This window comes from Beta vulgaris, chromosome 8, assembly GCF_026745355.1.
Source record: "Beta vulgaris subsp. vulgaris cultivar EL10 chromosome 8, EL10.2, whole genome shotgun sequence".
NCBI lineage: Eukaryota > Viridiplantae > Streptophyta > Magnoliopsida > Caryophyllales > Amaranthaceae > Beta > Beta vulgaris.
Window position 1 is genome coordinate 36,848,336 of NC_079209.1, and position 18,910 is coordinate 36,867,245.

Here is an 18,910-nt window from a genome sequence, read left to right on the forward strand (position 1 = left end):
AGGGCATGGCCGGCCGTGAATCCACCAGACGATCAATTTTAGGCAACGGGAAGCTGTCCTTAGGACAAGCCTTGTTCAGACCGTATAATCAACGCACATTCTCCAAGTGCCATTCGGCTTTGGAACCATCACAACATTTGCTACCCAATCTGGGTAATATGTTTCCCGGATGAACTTAGACTTGAGCAGCTTTTGGACTTCTTCATCAACGGCCTTATTTCTGGCCGGCCCAGATGCCTCTTCTTCTGCCGAATAGGCTTTTGCCCCGGCTCAATGTTGAGCTTATGGACGGCCACTTCAGGTCTATCCCAGGCATCTCTTCTACAGCATAGGCAAACACATCTTCGAATTCTCGCAGCAACGCAACTAAGGCGTCCTGAATCTCTGATCTCAAAACTGACCAATTTTCAATGTCCTTTCCGGACGTCTGGATTAAGCAAATCTCTACTGGACTTTCCACGGTTCTGGACGTTCTAGTCCCAGACTCATTATAGCCATTATCTCAGATGAATGCTTTTCTTCTTTAATTGCCAAACACTTTCTCTTCTTGCTAGGCAAAAGCATGGACGGATTGCTTTCAGAGGAGGCATCTTGAACCTTCTACTTCTTCCTAAGCTAACAATCTGGCCTTTAACCTTCTTGGCCGAATCCTTCTTGGCCTTTGGACACTCTGCCTTCTTTTCCAAGATGATGGTTTGAGTGTGGTGAGATAGCATTCTCTGGCAGCTTGCTGATCTCCATAAAGAATCCAATCTTCCCACCATCACATTCAAACTTCATCAGCATTAAATGGGTCACAATGACGGCCTTGATGTGATTTAAGGTAGGTCGTCCGAGAATGACATTATAAGCTGTCAAGTCTCGTACTACCAAAAATTTCACAAAAAGCGTCCTGGCCGCATCTTTTTCTCCAACCCTGACGGGCAAGTGACGGTTCCCATAGGGTGTATGACCCTCCGCCAAAACCAATTATAGGATGATTACGGCATCAAATCATTTTTGTCAAACTTTAACGAGACAAACAATCAGCACTGATTATATCAGTGAGCTTCCAGTATCAATCAAATTCGCCTAACCCTAAGGTTGGCAATCTTCATTTCCACAACAGCGGATCATCATGCGGCGTCCTATTCCCTCGGTCCAGCTCGCTGACCACTATTTTTGGAAAGGATCAGACTCGGCCTGGTTGTGAGCATAACCTGGCTGAGTTCCCTCAAATAGTTTTTGTGGCCCGATTTGTTGGACCTCCAGCCGCAAATCCTCCTGAGATGACCATTACTACATCATCATCCGTGCTATCTCCGTCCATTTTCTTCCTTGACGGTTATCCCTTTTCTGAAACTTCCTTCCTGACGAGGGTAGGTAATTGTTCATTTTCCTTTTCGAGCCAACTCTTCTAGGCTCGCTTCAAATGCTTGCATTCATTGGTTTCATGCCCACAATCTTTGTGAAAGTGACAATACTTGCTCTTTCTCTGTTACGGTAAGGCGTCTTCATTTCGGCCGGCGCCTTTAGCTCATGCTGATCTTTTATTTCCATCAAAATGGAATATTGATCTTTGTTGAACTCTATTGGTTCACTGAGGCCGCCGGCTCTGACCGCCTACTTCTCTTGGACGAGTGGTCATAGAAGTCATTGCCCAAGTCTCAGCCTTCTTGGGCGGATTCTTTTTTGGCTGAACAGCTTCTCACTTTCTTCACTTCTGGCTGTTTGCTTCAGCACAAACCTCTGTGGCATGAATGAATGCTTCAGCCTCCCTCAATGCTTCCGTCAAAGTAGTGATTTTCTTCTTCACCAAATCAAACTTAAAACTTCCTGGCTTAGCCTCTGATGAAGGCGTCAAACGCCACACCCGCATTCAGATCTTGGATCTGCAATGCTCTAGATTAAATCTCTTCACATAACCTCTCAAGGCTCTCCTTAGGACCTTGGATGACCTTTCCCAGGTGCATGCTTGTTTTTGTTCTTGACGATTAGCCACAAAGTGACTGGTGAATAGAATGCTAAGTTCAGTAAAATTGTTCACTAGTTAGGGGCAAGTTGTTAAACCATTTTTGCGCTACTCCCTTCAAAGTAGCGGAAAATTCTTACACCAAGTAGCATCGTCCACCCCTTGGACATACATCTGATGCTTGTAAGCTGATAGGTGATCGTCCGGATCAGTAGTTCCGTCAAAAGGTTCAATGGTTGGGAGCTTAACCTTTGGGAAAGGAGGGGACTCCATGATCCTGACCGAGAAAGGAGTGGGCCAATTGATCTGGAGTGCCGCCACCTGCCCCTCAATGGGTATGTGCTCCTGACGGTACTCTTTCAAAACCGGATTAGATGAGGTGTTAGCTAAGGCTTGACGCCTGTACACCATAGGCTGCAAAACTGTCTTCTCTGCCTTGGCTGGAAAGCTGATGGCCACGGCTTCGCACCACTGTTCTGGACGGGAGCCTTAAGGACGGATCCTTCATATATGGCGTGGAGCCAGAGGCGAACGCTGCTGTGCTGCCGCCCTCTTGGCCTCCAAGTACTCCCTGCATCAGTCTCCATCATGTGACCAGTAGGAGGGATATTATCTGCTGGACGGACCACCAGTTTCCAGTCCATCTTCCTCCTAGAATCACTAACTGCTGGCTGCTTTCCTTTGGAAGGCGGCCTAGTCAATTCTGGCCGAGGTGGCCGACTAGGTCCTGGACGACCCTCTGGGATCGCCCTTTGAGTGGCGCAGCTGCCTCTCCTCCGGACTCATCTGAAAAACAAACATATTGTTCTTAATCTGCTCTTCCATAACAGCGGCCATCCTTGCCTGGAAGTCATTCAACACATTTTCCAAATGACCAGCTGTCACTGGACGGTCAAGATTCTCTTGGATGACTGGAGTTACAGTCCTACCCTCTAGATGAACGGCAGCATGGCCCTGATCCCTCCATCGAGGTGGCCTCTCGTCATCAACGGTATCATCCACCTGAACTCTAAAACTTCTGTTCCTTGCCACATTCGAAGAGTGACAGTCCGTCATTGTTGCGTCTCCCCACAGACGGCGCCAAATGTTATGTGTGTAAAACTAGCAATCTATATCACAACTCCCAAAGATGGTTTTATAATTGGGAGACTTGTGCAACAATGATTGATTCAAATCCCGAAGCAAACTCCTGACCAGCAACCTGCACAAAAGGGACCCACCCTGGAGGTTTGGGTGGTATTTCCCCCTCCGAAGCTTAAGTCAGATGTCAGGGATGTAAAGGAACTTTTAGAGAGAGAAAGTAGAGAGAGAGAGAGAAGAATTTATGACAGAGTAACAGTACTATCCTCTGAAAACGTACCTTTCACCCTGAAATCAAGGACTATTTATACTGTTTCAAATGACTGATGTGCTTTGATGTCACCCTAATTTGGGAGCATCTGATTGGCTAATCAAAGTAGTGGGACACGTGGCAGTAATTGATTGGTCAGCACACCTCACTTTCATAAAAAGGTGTAGATCATTTTTACTGGGCCTAAGTACGATTTTTGGGGCCAGAAGAGGGGTCTCTAGTACACTTTCTTCAGAGAAATGTACTTTTAGGCCTGCCACTTCCAGACCCTTTGTACTTTTACCCCTCTGCATGTATGCCACATGTAGGGCTCTGATGGGGACACGTGTCAGCACGATAGCCGTTGATTTTTTAGGCTACAACAATTATTATTATTATTATTATTATTATTATTATTATTATTATTATTATTATTATTATTATTATTATTATCATCATCATCATCATCTTTTTATGTTTATTATTATTATTATTATTCTCATTATCATCATAGCTATTTACAAAGTTATATATAAATAATCATAATGCTTATAATAATAAATCATTTATATAAAACTTGGAATTGATCGTCTACTCGTTATTATTGTCGTTGGTTATAATATATACTAATAGAACACATAAAAAGTCGTTCTACTCCTTTATTATAGTGGTTTTACGCAGTTGATAAATCGAATAAGAGTTGAGTAAGAGAATACACTAAACATCACGTTAAACAAATATATTATCTTTATTAGTTTTTCGTTATCATCCATATATTTATCGCACACACATATAGTATATATATGTCGATCTTAATACTTTTAAAAATATAATTCGTTTAAAGAATCTATAACAAAATCAAAATGATCAGACCAGGAGTCAACCGAAGTTGAGTTGACGTTCAATAGCGAATGGACCCGATGCTTCACAATGATCGAACTAAGGTCATTAGTTATTCAACCCGAGTACACTTGACTCTAAACAAGTGTACATGAAACCCAAATACAACCTGCACAAACCCGGTTAAAAATTGTCCACATGCGATCATACTCGGCAATGAATCGACTTGTAAATGGAACGTTCAGACCTGTCGGGCACCTGAAAATCCCATAATTGACATGTGATAGACCCAGTTGAACAAAACCTGACCAATCATGACCTAGGGCACTAAGTGTCATAATCCTGACCTGTCTAGGTTGACCTAGTTCGTCCTAGGTATATCCATGTTTTGACACCACTATTTCATAATTAATTCATGTATGATCATTTATTTTCTATTGTATGTTGTAAGCGAGTTTTTTGTTTTCGTTTATTTGGTTGTACCATGAATGTTCTGCTAAACTGTGTAATTTCTCTCAGACTTCCACCCATGTACATGTTAGGCTTTTACTTGCATTTGATTGATATTCATTTATTTATTACTCTTAACTAAATCAATTTGGTAAATTCATACATAATGGAAGAATTACTTCAGTTTCTTGGTAAATGAACCCTTATGTTAGGTGTTTTCGTCAAAGAAATACCCATCATCTTTGGACCCCTTTTGTAGCTCTATAACTACCAACTTGCTAAATGTATTAATGGCGTGTTCGGCGACAGCTTTTGGAGTAGCTTTTAGTGTTTGACTTAGTCAAAAACACTAATTATGTGTTTGGCATGCTAGAGGTTGAAGTAGTGGTTAGTGTTTCAAGTAGCTTTTCACTAGCTTTTCACAAACTTTATAAAATATAGCGTTCATTTTCACAAGTAGCGTTCTACTGTTTTTTCTTATTTTTCCAAAGAAAAAAAAAGGGCGACAATTCAGGAATAATTCATGAAGACTGGTTCTCATCTCCACACCTCCATAGCTGATGCAACATCACTCTAAAACCTTGAACAATATCTTTGAAAAAAATCCCACTTTTTAGGGATGAAAATTTGGGATTAACAAAATATGCGTGATATTATAGGCTTGATGAGTGTCCCCAAAATATATATACTGCGTTTCTATAAGTTTCATCGGAATTAACAGTAACATCCACAGATTTCTTCCTCAGGTAAATCTATAATTCATTGTTCTCACCCATTATATTTAATTGTATGATTGAGTTTTTTGCTCTTTTTTTTTGTATTGTGCAGAATCTCTTATTTGCCATTGTCTTGATAATTATCTCACCCAAAATATATATACTGCGTTTCTATAAGTTTCATCGAAATTAACAGTAACATCCACAGATTTCTTCCTCAGGTAAATCTATAATTCATTGTTCTCACCCATTATATTTAATTGTATGTATGATTGAGTTTTTTGCTCTTTTTTTTTTGTATTGTGCAGAATCTCTTATTTGCCATTGTGTTGATAATTATCACAAGCAATTCAATCGCCTGAAACAAAGGTATGTGATTTATCTTTCCCTTATTTTGCATCCTTCGACTTAGAATTTCTTTCTCTCTCCATTACACTCTTATTTTTCTCACCTCCATTTTTTTCTTCTTAATCCTACCGTAAGCTTTAATTTGCTTGCATTTCATTTTTTGCTTTTTGTTTGCTCTGATCACCTTTAACTTTCCAGCATCATTATTAAATTGTTTGAAGTTTAGTTTATAGTATGTTACTGAGTTATTGGTTGCTTAATTTGAATGCTGATTATTTTTAGTTTGTAGGTTTTTTTGGGGGGGTTTCATATGGTTTTTGGTTTGATTGGTTGTTAATTGAGTATGATTTTAATAGTTGAATTGAAAAAAATGGGTTTGACTGGGTTTAAGTTGTGGGGATTTCGGGTTTTTTGTTTTTGTTTTAGGTGTTTCACTTGAGCTCAATTTGATTGATTTTGAGGAAATTGAAGTCAGTGGTTTTGTATTGATGAGCTGATGTTATTAGCCTAATTAGGCCAGAGAACTTCAGAAAATGGCCAAATTCTGATGATCACTTCTTCCATTGCAGGAATAATAACTTGACTATTCCAAAATTTTGTTGCCATTGTCAAAATTCACCATCTCATATTTCTGCTTTTTCTCCTAAAGTTTCGTTCTTTGCTTATACTACATTGAAATCCAATGTGGGGGTGTTTTTTTTTTCTTTTCTTTTGTTTTTAATGTTAAAAGGGATTTTGGATTGAAATACACAAAAATGAGCCTTTTTCCATATTGACCCAGAAAAATTGATGTTCTAATTAATTGAGAGTTTTTTTGGGAGACTTTTAGAAGATTTTTTTTGTTGCTTTATATAGGTCAACTATTAACAAGTTGTAGTAGTGATGAGGATAGAAGTATAAATTTTGATGCTTATTGAAGTGATCAATTATGTTTGATGAGTTTAAGTTGATCAGAGTGAGTGGGATCATAATTAAATATGGTCAATGTTACTTAGGTGATCAAATGATTTTGCTTATTTGGCTCATACACCCTGAAAACTCGTGATCATGAATTATTGATAATTTGAATCCTGGAAACATGTCTATAGTTCATTTCCTCTACAACAATCCATGACTCTAATGTCATTTACACACACTGCATCTCGTTCTCCATCGTTTTATGCCTTAAACCAGAGAAGCTGGTGGATTCTTCATATTTGGGTGGTGCTATGGTTTTTAAAAATTCATTTTTTACGGAAATTATGTCTTTTATTCTGTCTTGCTTGCTTACTCTATGTATGTTCTTCTAGCATTAAGGTTAGGATTTCTTTAGATTTTTGATGTATCTAATCCTAGAACTTGTAACTAATATTTTTATTTTTTTATTGTGTTGGAACAGACTAACTAATTACTAATTAGTTGTATGAAACAATCTATGTTAGCCAACGAGATAATGTATGAAACAATCTTACCTTGTGTAGACTATGATTGAAGTTGATACAGGGTTTACTCTTAATTGGCAGTTGGCACTCAGTATTGCTTCTGTAAGTTGAGTTGAATAAAATTGTGTTTCGTCTATTACCTTTGAGTAGTTCTAGGTTAGCAGGGGATTTTTTGAAAGGCTGTGAAGAGGTAAAAGGTAAAAGACTTAAAAAGGTTATGGAATTTGTTTGGAGAAGTTTATGACATTGTTTCTTCTCTTTGAAAAAAAGTTGTTGCGTTCTAGGGAAACCTCTAGGAGGTTCTAAAGAGTGGAAAAGATCAGATGTGCTAGGCAATTATGGAGTTTAGTTTTGATTTGGGGGATGGGAAGTAGACTATGATTATGAATTATAAGAGTTGTGTCTATGATTATAAATGATAAGAGTTGTGTTTATCACTTTGATAATAGGTTGTGACTTTGTATCTTAATTTTCATCTCTCATTTGAATGAATCAAACAAGAAGGTGTTTTTTTTGTTCTTGTGTGCTTGATAAATTACAATATAGGAAATATAATATTTCATAATCAAGTTATCCCAACTTTTTAGATTTTTATCCATTTGTCTTCTTAACCATGATTTTCTTTGTTTCCTTCAATAATTTTGCTTTGTTCTGGTGTTATTGTTGCTATTAATTAGCTTGGTAATTAAGATTTTATATTCTTCATGGTTATGTTAAATATGTAGATGGCTTCATCTAGTAACAAAGAAGGGACGAAAGAAGTATTTAAGTGGACTGATGGGGACACTATCATCCTGTGTGAAGTATGCCTTCAATTTATTAAAGACAATGGTCGATCACAATGTTTCAAGTGGAAGGAAATCCAAATAGACGTGGAAAAAAAATTGGGCGTCCATTTAGTAACTTGAGTAGTTGCAAGCATAAATACGATACAATGAGAAGAGATTGGCGTAATTGGACTAAATTAAAATATTCGAAAACTGGTCTCGGGTGGGATCCAAATTCTAGAAAAATTGATGCATCAGATGAGTGGTGGCAAAGAAAAATTAAGGTGTGCTAATGTTTATTATCCATAATGATTTTTAGTAATATAATTTTCAACAACACTAGGATAACAATTAGTGGAATTTAATACAAGTATTGTTTATTTTTGTAGGAAAATCCAGATATTAAAAAGTTTCGACACAGGGGTGTCAACTCAACTCTTGAAACTAATTGGGATAAATTATTTGGAGACTCGTATGCAATGGGTGAAAATGTTTATGTACCCTCAATGGACCACATTGAAGACCTTACAGTAGGGAATGAAAATACTGAGGAAGAGTTTGTAGAAAATCGTAGAGTTGATGATTTTACAACTGAATTATTAGATGAATGGAACTTTTTTCGAAATTTTGTGGAACAAGCAAGAAATGGTGCCACCTCAGGTAATCGAGGAGGTGGTTCACAAGTAATTAGTGAAGGTGCAGATAATGACATGCATTCTTCTAAGAAGCAACCTATGACAAAGCAGAATAGTGTACCATTGAAGCGTGTAAGAAGGCAGTCTGTTGGATCTGCCATGTTGGCTAAGGAAATAAGCGAAATGTCACAATGTGTCAAACTTATGAGTAAAAGCAGCTCTATTGATAGCATTGATCCATCTATGTCCACAATCCCTGTAGCAATGAAAATGCTTAATCGTATGGTAGAAAATTACGAATTAGAAAAATGTAGTGATTTGTGGTTTTATGCTACTAGTGTAATTCAGGATCCCAGTAGTAGGGATGTAACACCCCGATAATTCTCTCTTTCTAGAAAATACCTTTATAACAAACCTAGAGAATTACCCAGGCATTATCGCCCGTGTGATAACGTTTCGGCTTACTCAGAATGTTGCAGCGGAAAAACTTATTAAAATAAAAATCAACTTTATTAAACTTACGAAACCAAATGACAATGTCAAACTTAACACACCAACTAAATAAACCTCAAACTTAAATGAAAGATGTTCCTACGAAAACAACTTAAATAATACTAATGTCACAAAAGCCTCTCCATTCCAGATTCCCCAATGGTATGCATCTTCGAACCTATAATGTCAATGCTTTCTTGACTCTGCTCCCCCGAAGGATCACCACAGGATCAATAGGCAAAGCCATGATCACAAACACAGACAAGCACGTAATCAGCAAAGCTGAGTACTACATATCAGACATAAATAATCCTAAACATGATACTACAACATAAACTTGCAGGGATAAATAATAACATAAGTAAGTAATACTCTGCAGACAACTTTTACTGAACTAAACTTAAACATCTTTTATCACTTTAATGGAATAGTTATTAGACGAGTTGTCCTGCCAATAAAAATGAAATGGGGGCGCGACTCCGCATTTCAGAGTGACCTGCGATATCGAGGAACCTTTGAATAAAAAGGGATGGTGATCAACCCATTCCTAGAAAAGCTATGGCATGCTCACCATAACCCAACCCTTATGTCCAACTCTAGACGTGCACCAGTCTAAAGTCTATAACTTATTCTCGTTTCACTTTACGTTGCATTCATTTTAATATTTGAGTTGACACCACAACAACCAAATAACACACAATTCGCAATCACATAATCATAACAATTTCTTTTATCTTTGGATTAACAAGTGTCCACAACTTATCAATCAAGACTCCTTTTATTTCCTTTTTATCCTTTGTTGAACCCAGCCAACAGAAATCCGTACCTTTACATAGGTATAATCCATACTTACCAAATAAGATCCACGGTTCTTATAAGATAAATAAATAATCTCCAAGAATCTATGTAACACATGATTCCAACTTACTTAAATTAATCCATTACGAATTAATACCAAACTGAACTTATTTGCTTGCATCAAACTTCCATACAAACAAGTCATACTCATACATATTCTCAGTTTACATGTAGCACACAGGCAAGTAACATGTAAAGTAATTATAGTAAATCAATATACATGAACAACAAGGTCCTATACATGATACTAATAAATAAAAACATCCCTAAGGCATGTTTCTAAACCATATAGCACGTAGACTATGTACGTACCTTGTATAAACGCAACGGTAGGCCACTTTTATGCTCTAAAAGTCCCCACAGTGAATTCTCCGCCTAGAACACCAAATAATCAAGTAAATACTTGAACTAAAAAAAATACAGCAACTTTAAAAACGTCCCAAACCCTTTTAAACGTCTTTAAAAATCGTTTTTATAATTTAAACTCTCGTTATTTTTAATCCCTAGTATAGTACAACTATTCTAGTGATTAAAAATCATTAAAAACCTTAAAATACTAACTTTCTGAATTTCCAGCATTTATAAAATTTTCTAAACCTTCTGAAAATATTTTAAATGCATATAAAAATCGTATTCCAATCAAAATTCATATTCATACTTTAAATATACGATTTCTAGTGATTTAAAACCCTAAAAATCACATTTTTCATGATAAAAACTAAAAATAATAAATCTGAAAATTTTTCTTTTATCATATGAAACCGAAACTATTTTTCATAATAAATAATAATTCAAATTATAATCATGTAAATAGAAATAAAATAACAATAAAAATTAGGACTTTAATGGAATCTTAAAGGAGAAGTAAAGAAAACAACCGAAACAAAAAGGAGGAAGGGGCGCCGGACTGAAGACAGCAGCAAGGACCGGCGGCAGCAGGTTTTTCGGCTTCAAGAAAATGTTTGTGACGTTTCTTGTTCAACAAGAAACGTTACTTAGCGAAGAAGAAACGATTTTTGAGAGAAAAATGAAACTCACGCTCAAGAGGAAGAGGAGAGAGAAAATGTCGAGTGAGAGAGAAGAGTTCGGAAAACGTGCAAGGAGGAGAGAGAAAATAAAGTGTAGGGCAAAATATTTAGGTTTTAGGATATTTAAATAGGCTAATCCTATTGGGCTTAGGAAAAGGAATTTCAATAATTAAAACTTTGATGACTAACAAGATGGGCTTATTAGGACTTTAGTCATCAAATCATCCTTTCCCTTTTTATTACTTTTGGGCTTTCGATTCCATTAAGTTTTCTTTTCAAATGTGCTTTTAATAATTAAACTCTTATTTAAAACACGCTTAATTAAAATATTACAAATTTTATTAAGCTAAGAAAAATATTTTTAGTTGACTTTTAAAATAGTCAACCCTTTTTAAAAGTCAAATCATTTTCCAAACTCATTTGGATTTAAATATAATTACATAAATACTTAAATATATTTATGAAAATCCTTTAAAAATGTGGGGGATTACAAGGGAAGTCTTCTTTAGTATGGAGGATGATGAAACTAGGGTTAAGTGGTTGCAATACTTGATTAACGAGAAAAACAAGCATTGAAGCTTCTTTAGTTTAAGACTAATTTCTTATTTGCTCTTACATGTTTTTATTGTGTTTGAAGTGTATGGATAATAAGTTTCTTGTATTTTTTTCTTTTGAGGATGTAGTTGAATTTATATTTCATATGAATTTACTAAAATCTTTGTTTATGGTGCTTATAATTGTGGTTTGCTTCATAATTGACAGGTTCAACATAATATGAATGTCGAAAGAAAACGCAAAATGTGTATTGCAATAGCGTACACAATATCTCTAATAATTACATATTATTATAAGTACATTTACAAGGAACCTTGCATGACTTCAATTTTAACGGGGGAGATGTGGATGAAAGAAGTGATCAATGGCCACCCTATTCGATGTGTCAATGCATTTAGGATGGAGCCTCAATTATTTTTGAGAGTATGTAACAACTTATCATTAAATTATGGGTTGAAAGCTAGTAGTAACATGCCTATTTTCGAGAAATTAAAATCGGTATATTTTTGTACGCAATTGCTCAAGGTACCTCAAATAGAGTTCTTGGTGAGTGTTTTCAACGTTCTGGTGATTCTACTAGTAGAGCAATTCATGAAGTTCTTAATTCAATTTCTTGTCGAAAGGTGAAGAGTCTTGCACATGATATTATAAAGCCTTATGATCCCGATTTCACAAGTGTGCCTGCAAAAATAGCTCAAGATAAATGATATATGCCATTTTTTAAGGTACATATTATTTAAGGTTTCTATTTGTGTCCTATATATGTATAAAACTATAATGTTTATATATGTCTAATATGGGATTTATATGATATTCTTACAGGATTGTATTGGATGTATAGATGATACACATATAACAGCATATATACCTGAGGATCAACAAATGCCTTATAGAGGAAGGAAAGGAATTCCCACATTTAATGTAATGGCTGTCTGTGATTTTGATATGTGTATTACATTTGTATCAGCGGGTTGGGAACGTTCAGTACATGATACTCGGGTTTTTCTTCATGCGATTGAAACTCCATAATTAAATTTTCCTAAGCCACCTGAAGGTATTTTTATTTACAAATCATTTTTATGTTTCGAATATAGTTTTACAAATATGGGAATATAGTATGTGTTACATGCTAATAAATTATCTTTTCTTCAATCAAATTTTCATGTAGGTAAGTACTACTTGGCTGATAAAGGGTATCCAGATCGAAAGGGTTATTTGGTACCATATCCCAAAAAAAGGTACCATCTAGAACAATTTAAACACACACCTCCACGAGATGATCGAGAAACTTTTAATCGCTGGCACGCACTCATCTCTTTGAAGTTGCATTGAGAGATGTTTTGGAGTCCTGAAGTAGAGGTGGAAAGTACTTACTAACATGCCACAATATAATGTTGAGACACAAATACAAATTATGGTTGCTACATTTGCATTGCATAACTATATTAGAATAAATTCACCTAATGACCCCCTTTTTAGAGTTCTAGAGGAGTATCCCGATTTTATACCCTCGTCGGAGCTTCCTAATGTTCATGTTACTTCAGATGGTGGAATTAGAACGGGAAGCTCTACTGAAATGCAGATTATTCGTGATTGTATAGCTGAATCTTTATGGCGAGCTAAACGTAGCCAAGTAAATTAATGTAAAGGATATTAGTTTTTGTAGAATGTGTTCCTGATGAAGACTATTTTTGCTTTTTAGTTAATGCATATGAATGCCATTTTATTTTTTTAGTGTTTCACAATCCTAATTTTAAATTTATGCTAAATTTATTTGGAGAGCTAGACAACATTATTGAATTATTCAAAATGATATTATTTTTTTCATATTTTATTCATTACAAGATGGTTTTAGTTTTTATAAAGTGTATACATTTGAATACTATATTAAGAGTCGTAAAATCCAACTAAAATTTATTTGTTATGAAAAGAAAATAATGCGTTGTGTTCATAATATAAACATTTGATTTAACCATATAGTAATTAATCATATAATTATAATTAATATTATAATTAAATAATGTCTTTTTTATCATATATAATCACAACAGCTACTTTTACTGAACACTTATATTATAAACATCTACTTTCACAGCTAAAAGCTAACAGCTACTAGTCGACAGCTAACAGCTACCCGAACAGCTGACAGCTACTCCAACAGCCAAAAGCTACTCCAACAGCTACTTTTGCCGAACAGGCCCTAAAAGGTGGAGTAGGTTGGTGCTTAACATGTTGGCATATATATTATGTTTTTGATTCTACATGTCATGCATAGAAAAGCCAAAGTATTCCTTATAGCAATTACAATAAACTACTTTTCAAGTTGGTGCGCACGAGTTATTGTTTATTTTATTTATGCAGATTTTTTATTAGAATTGTTGATTTTTTTGTTGCTGTGAAATGAGATTTTTCAACACAATTGTTATATAATTTTTCCATTCTTCTTCTATTGCAACAATTACCACTTTGACTAGTTTTGTCTATTCGAATCATTTTGTTTTTGGTAAAAAAAAAACAACTAATGACAACATCGCATTTACTTTATGTTAATAAAACCATCATTAATTACTCAAATTGCCTCATAAAGTTGCGTTTACTTTATTATGGATTTACTTATCCCTCACTCTAGTTTAACCCTCTATGTTAAACTACCCTTTTTTATTTTCTTAGAAACCATGCCCAAACTCATTGTTGCAGTAGAAAAAGACAGAAAAAGTATTTGTCGTTATACTTTAATTTCTATATTTCTTATTGTGATATATAAATTCTATATTTTTAATGTTCAGTTGAATATTGTAACTAAGTCTATTATTAAATAGCAGCCCAATAATTTGTATGACTAACAATAGCTAACACATTTTTAACATGAAAAACATCTGAATGATACTTTAAGAAAGTAGAGGGTAAAAATTTAATAGATGTAGGACAGAAAGAATAGAGAAAAAATATGAGTGTCAGCCACAACTTCAACTTTTAATTATTAGCACATAAACACTAATCCATATATAGAATAGAAGATGAGAAAACAAAAAATAAGATCATAATGATGGTATCATGAATGAATTAAATTAAATATAAAACTAACATCTATTAATAATCGAAAATACTATTTAAGAGAAAAAACATTTTTAAGACTTATCAAACTTCCCCCTTTTTATGATTTGCAACCTCAAATAGTATAGAAACTCGAACCTTGATTTTTCAATTAGTTTTAGTAGAATTAAGTTATTGAGAAAAAATAAGTTTTGACATATAGATATATGAAAAAGAAAAACATAAATAATTATTTATGCAACAAATATACTCGGAATAAAATAATTAGTCAATTGCATGATACCTCTGCAATGTCGTTGACAAACTTTCATTTGATTATTCATGTAATGTCATCATGGTATGCTATAGGTTCAAAACTATATGTTTGTATTTTGAATCTTTATATGACTCGATTTTTAAAATATGATTTTAAAGCATAATTGCTATTGTTACATATAATATGCTATTTTTATTGTTAATTTTATATGTATTTATAGTAAATAATAAATAATAAGTTAGTGTTCATCCAAATAAATATATTTTCTAATTTGTATTATTATATTATATATGGAACTTATTTCGACATATTTCAAACACTCTCGATGGTAAAAAAATATAATATTGCGAATTATGTAGCAAAAACTATATTCAATTTACATAGTTTAATAATTTAGGTTGTTTTTTCAAAATTAGAGTGTAATCTTCACTTATTAAAAACACCTTATATGTATTTATATCTATGTTAAACACTTTTTTAAAAAAAATTAAAAAGAATGACATGTCATGCTTAGGGGGAGCTCTCTATAATATTCTAAGGTTGTTTTGTAAAATCATGCTCTAATTTTTTCATCATATCGCTATACATTTTAATTTTTGTTGTAACAACAAAAATTCCTTAATATTTTTTGTTGGAATACTAAATTATTTTATTTCAGTTGAGTAAGGCTGGTGTTTGTATCCTTTAGAGTTCTAAAAGAATTCTACAATGTAGAGTTTGAGCAATATCAACCATTAAATAAATAAATCAATAGCTCATATATCATCTTTCCAAAACCCACTCTATTTTTTCTCATCAAAATCCACCCCCTTATTTCCCCCCTTTCACCAATACACGCTCTTGATATTTTACCATATGCATGAAAATTTCCTATGCAATATCTACCATATGCATGAAAATTTCCTAAATTTTTCGACGGATATTTTGTAGTATAAATTACATTTTTGCATATAAACTAAAACCCATAATTCTAAAAATGAAAAAAAAAGTAAAATAAAAAAGAGAATCCCTAAAAGTTATTGTGGAAGAGAGAAAAAAAAGGTATATTTACTATAAAAAAAAAGGTATAGTAAAATTAAATACAAACTACTACAAGATGTTGAAAATAGGAAAAATTGATAAAGGCGGTTCGAACTATGGCCCCTTTCCATAAAAGGTCCCAACTTTTGAATACTCCACACCAGTCCCAACTTAGAGATGCATTTAACATGCGTGGTCCGTATAGATTTTTCTACCTACTGGAACCTGTAAACTTAGTCACGTGAGATAGTAGTTGTAAAATGTTTTTTTTGTCTTTCCACCCTCTCTCTCCTCCACCACTCTCTAGTGTGCGTTTGATTCTGTATTCAGGGTTGATATTTTATGGATGTTTATATTGTGGTTTGTGATGAGTTTTAGTCCATTGGTTTGAAGTTGTGTGGACTTTGGTGGGGACATCTTCGGCGAGGACGGAGGAGAGGACTTAGGCAGATTTGAGGACGTGATGAAATTGTGGACCGAGTTGGGTAATTGATTGAGATGAGGGTAGTCATAACTTGCAAGTGTAAGGTGGTGGGGGAGAGAAAGAGGGTGAAGCAGGAGGGGGTGGCAGGAGAGCAAGAAGGGATAGAGATAAAGAAGAGGATAAAATTAATAATAAGAGATTAAACAAATATTTTTACCGATCAAATTGGTAACTTGTCCACTTGGACCAATTTTGTAAACAATGCACTCAAAGTTGGGACCACTATGTAGTATTTAAAAGTTAGGACCTTTTATGAAAAGGGGCCATATTAAGTCTGGTATAGTCAGTATTTTCTTTAAAATATAAATCTTTCAAAAACAAAACTAAAGATTATATTATTTTAAGCAAATGGGTACATTATTAGTAGTTGATTACCACAATTTTAAGTTTGTAACCATATATGGCGAACATTTTCAAATTTTGTCAAAATTCAGTTGTATAACTTTACGTACCTGCAAATTAACCAAAATATTATCATCAAATCACAAAATCAACAGAAAAAAATCCAAAGTGCAATCAACAAGTTACCTCTAAGTTGTATGTCGCGAAAAACCAAACAAAACAATAATGGTTTGACGGGAGGTGGCCAACGGGTGTCTTGGTGTGATGCGGAACATCAAGAGAAAGAGGGAGAGCAGGAGTGTGGGAAGTTGGAGCGAAAGCAGTTTCATGATTGAGTGCCAGTTGTGGTCCAAATTGTGATTTTGTATGCGCGCCCTACAAGGGAATCAATTTTCCATTAAGTTTTTACTTTAAAAATTGGTGGTCACGTGATCCATATCTATTGAACACATGCACAATAAGTCAATCCTAAAATATTCTTAATACATAGTTACAAAATTTTGATCAAATCAAAAGCGTAGGAATTTACATGGTTTTCGCAGAAACATTCTAAAATCTTAAATATATAAAACAAAATTTTTGTGCAATTTGATGTGTTTTTTTGTTTCATTTACATATCTATAAATTTATATATCATGATTATAAGATTTTTAAACTTTAACATGTTATAACAGAGGATCTTTGTATCATCAAAGATAATTTTACATTTTCTTTCAACAGAGGATCTTTGTATCATCAAAGTAATACACACTTTCCTTTTTAGTTCGTTTCTTTTTAAACTACACTGTTGCTTTTTTATTTTTGGTAACGTATCACAGCTACTTTTTCCTCTTTTTCCACCCATGTCATTCACTTTTTAATATTTTAACCCGCTCTTTTGTTTCTCTCTCTCACTTTTAAGTTTCTCTCTCCATTTTTTCATTTTCTCTCTCATACTTTTGTACTTCCTCCTTGGTTCTCCCCCAAAGTGAAGTGAGTAAATTAAAAAAAAAACGGAGGGAGTATTTAATAAACAAAACAATTTTATGCACGGATCCAGAATCATATTTACATAAAACTTCCCATTCATTTTTGCACTGATTAAAAACTAGTTTTGATAAATAATTCTCGAAAAAGGAAGAATAAGTTTAAAAGAAGACCTATTAAGGAAAATTCCAATGAAATGAGAAAAAATGCAGATGTGGGATCACTTTGACGATAGTTGGATGGAATTAATTACTACCTCTGTATTTTTTTAGTTGCATCATTTGCTTTTTAACATTTGTCGAGACGATTCTTTGAACATTAATATCTCTTATTGGGTGTAAGTAATAATTATAAAAATTTGATATTTGGAGTTGTCGCATTGAGACAAATCTAATAAGACCCCACTTGACTATGTTTTTTCTTATATAATAATGCGAGATAGTTCATCAAAGTTGGTTGATGAATAGTGCCACAAACCAAATGTTGCAACTAAAAATATACGGAGGTAGTATAAGGTAGCAAAATCATTAATTTAACACTGTGTTTGGTGTTTTTTTAATAAAGAAAAGGAAAAGAAGGGAAGAGAAGAGAACATATGAGAAAGGAAAAGAAAAGAATTAAATTTTCTAATGTTTGGTTAATATGAAGAAATTAAATTAATTATCTATTTCGTCTTAATTTTCAAATTCCTCCAATTTTGAGAGAAAATGAAAGAGGATATTTATTAGGGTTTCCCTATCATCTTTCTTTCCATTTTAATTAAATCATTTATAATTTCTTTCACTAAACGTAGGAAAATCTCTTTTTTCTTTCCATTTTCTTTCTTTTCAATCAATTCCTCCCTAAACTAGTTATTTAAGAGATGTGGTATAAGAAAGGAGAAATTGACAGAAACAGTCATAACTATGGCCGTTCCGCCATTTTCAGACCCAACTTTTGATTATTTTTCAATGATCCCTATATTCTATAATAACGATCCTAGCAAGTTAGTGACCTTCTACCGCAAGTAAACCCTTTAAAGCCACCATCCCAGCCACCCCTCCCCTTACCTCAAAGCTGTCACCCCTCCTCCACCCAACTATCATATGAATAACTAGATTCCATTCATAAATCATTCTAGCCTCCCATTTTTGGAGTGCGAAAATCTCACGATGATATTGTTTTATGGTAAAACATAATATTATTTTATAGTAAAATCATTCCACCTCCTGAACCAAGCATCCAACACGTGTCTTAATACACCTCAAATGGAAAGAAGAACTAACAGGATATCTTCGCAAGCGACATCAAACCACTACTACTACTCAAACCCTACTTTTATCCTTAATCTAAACCTTAACAAATCAATTGAACCTTTCATATCAACATATTTTCAAGTTTTTCATTTCCTTCTCTTA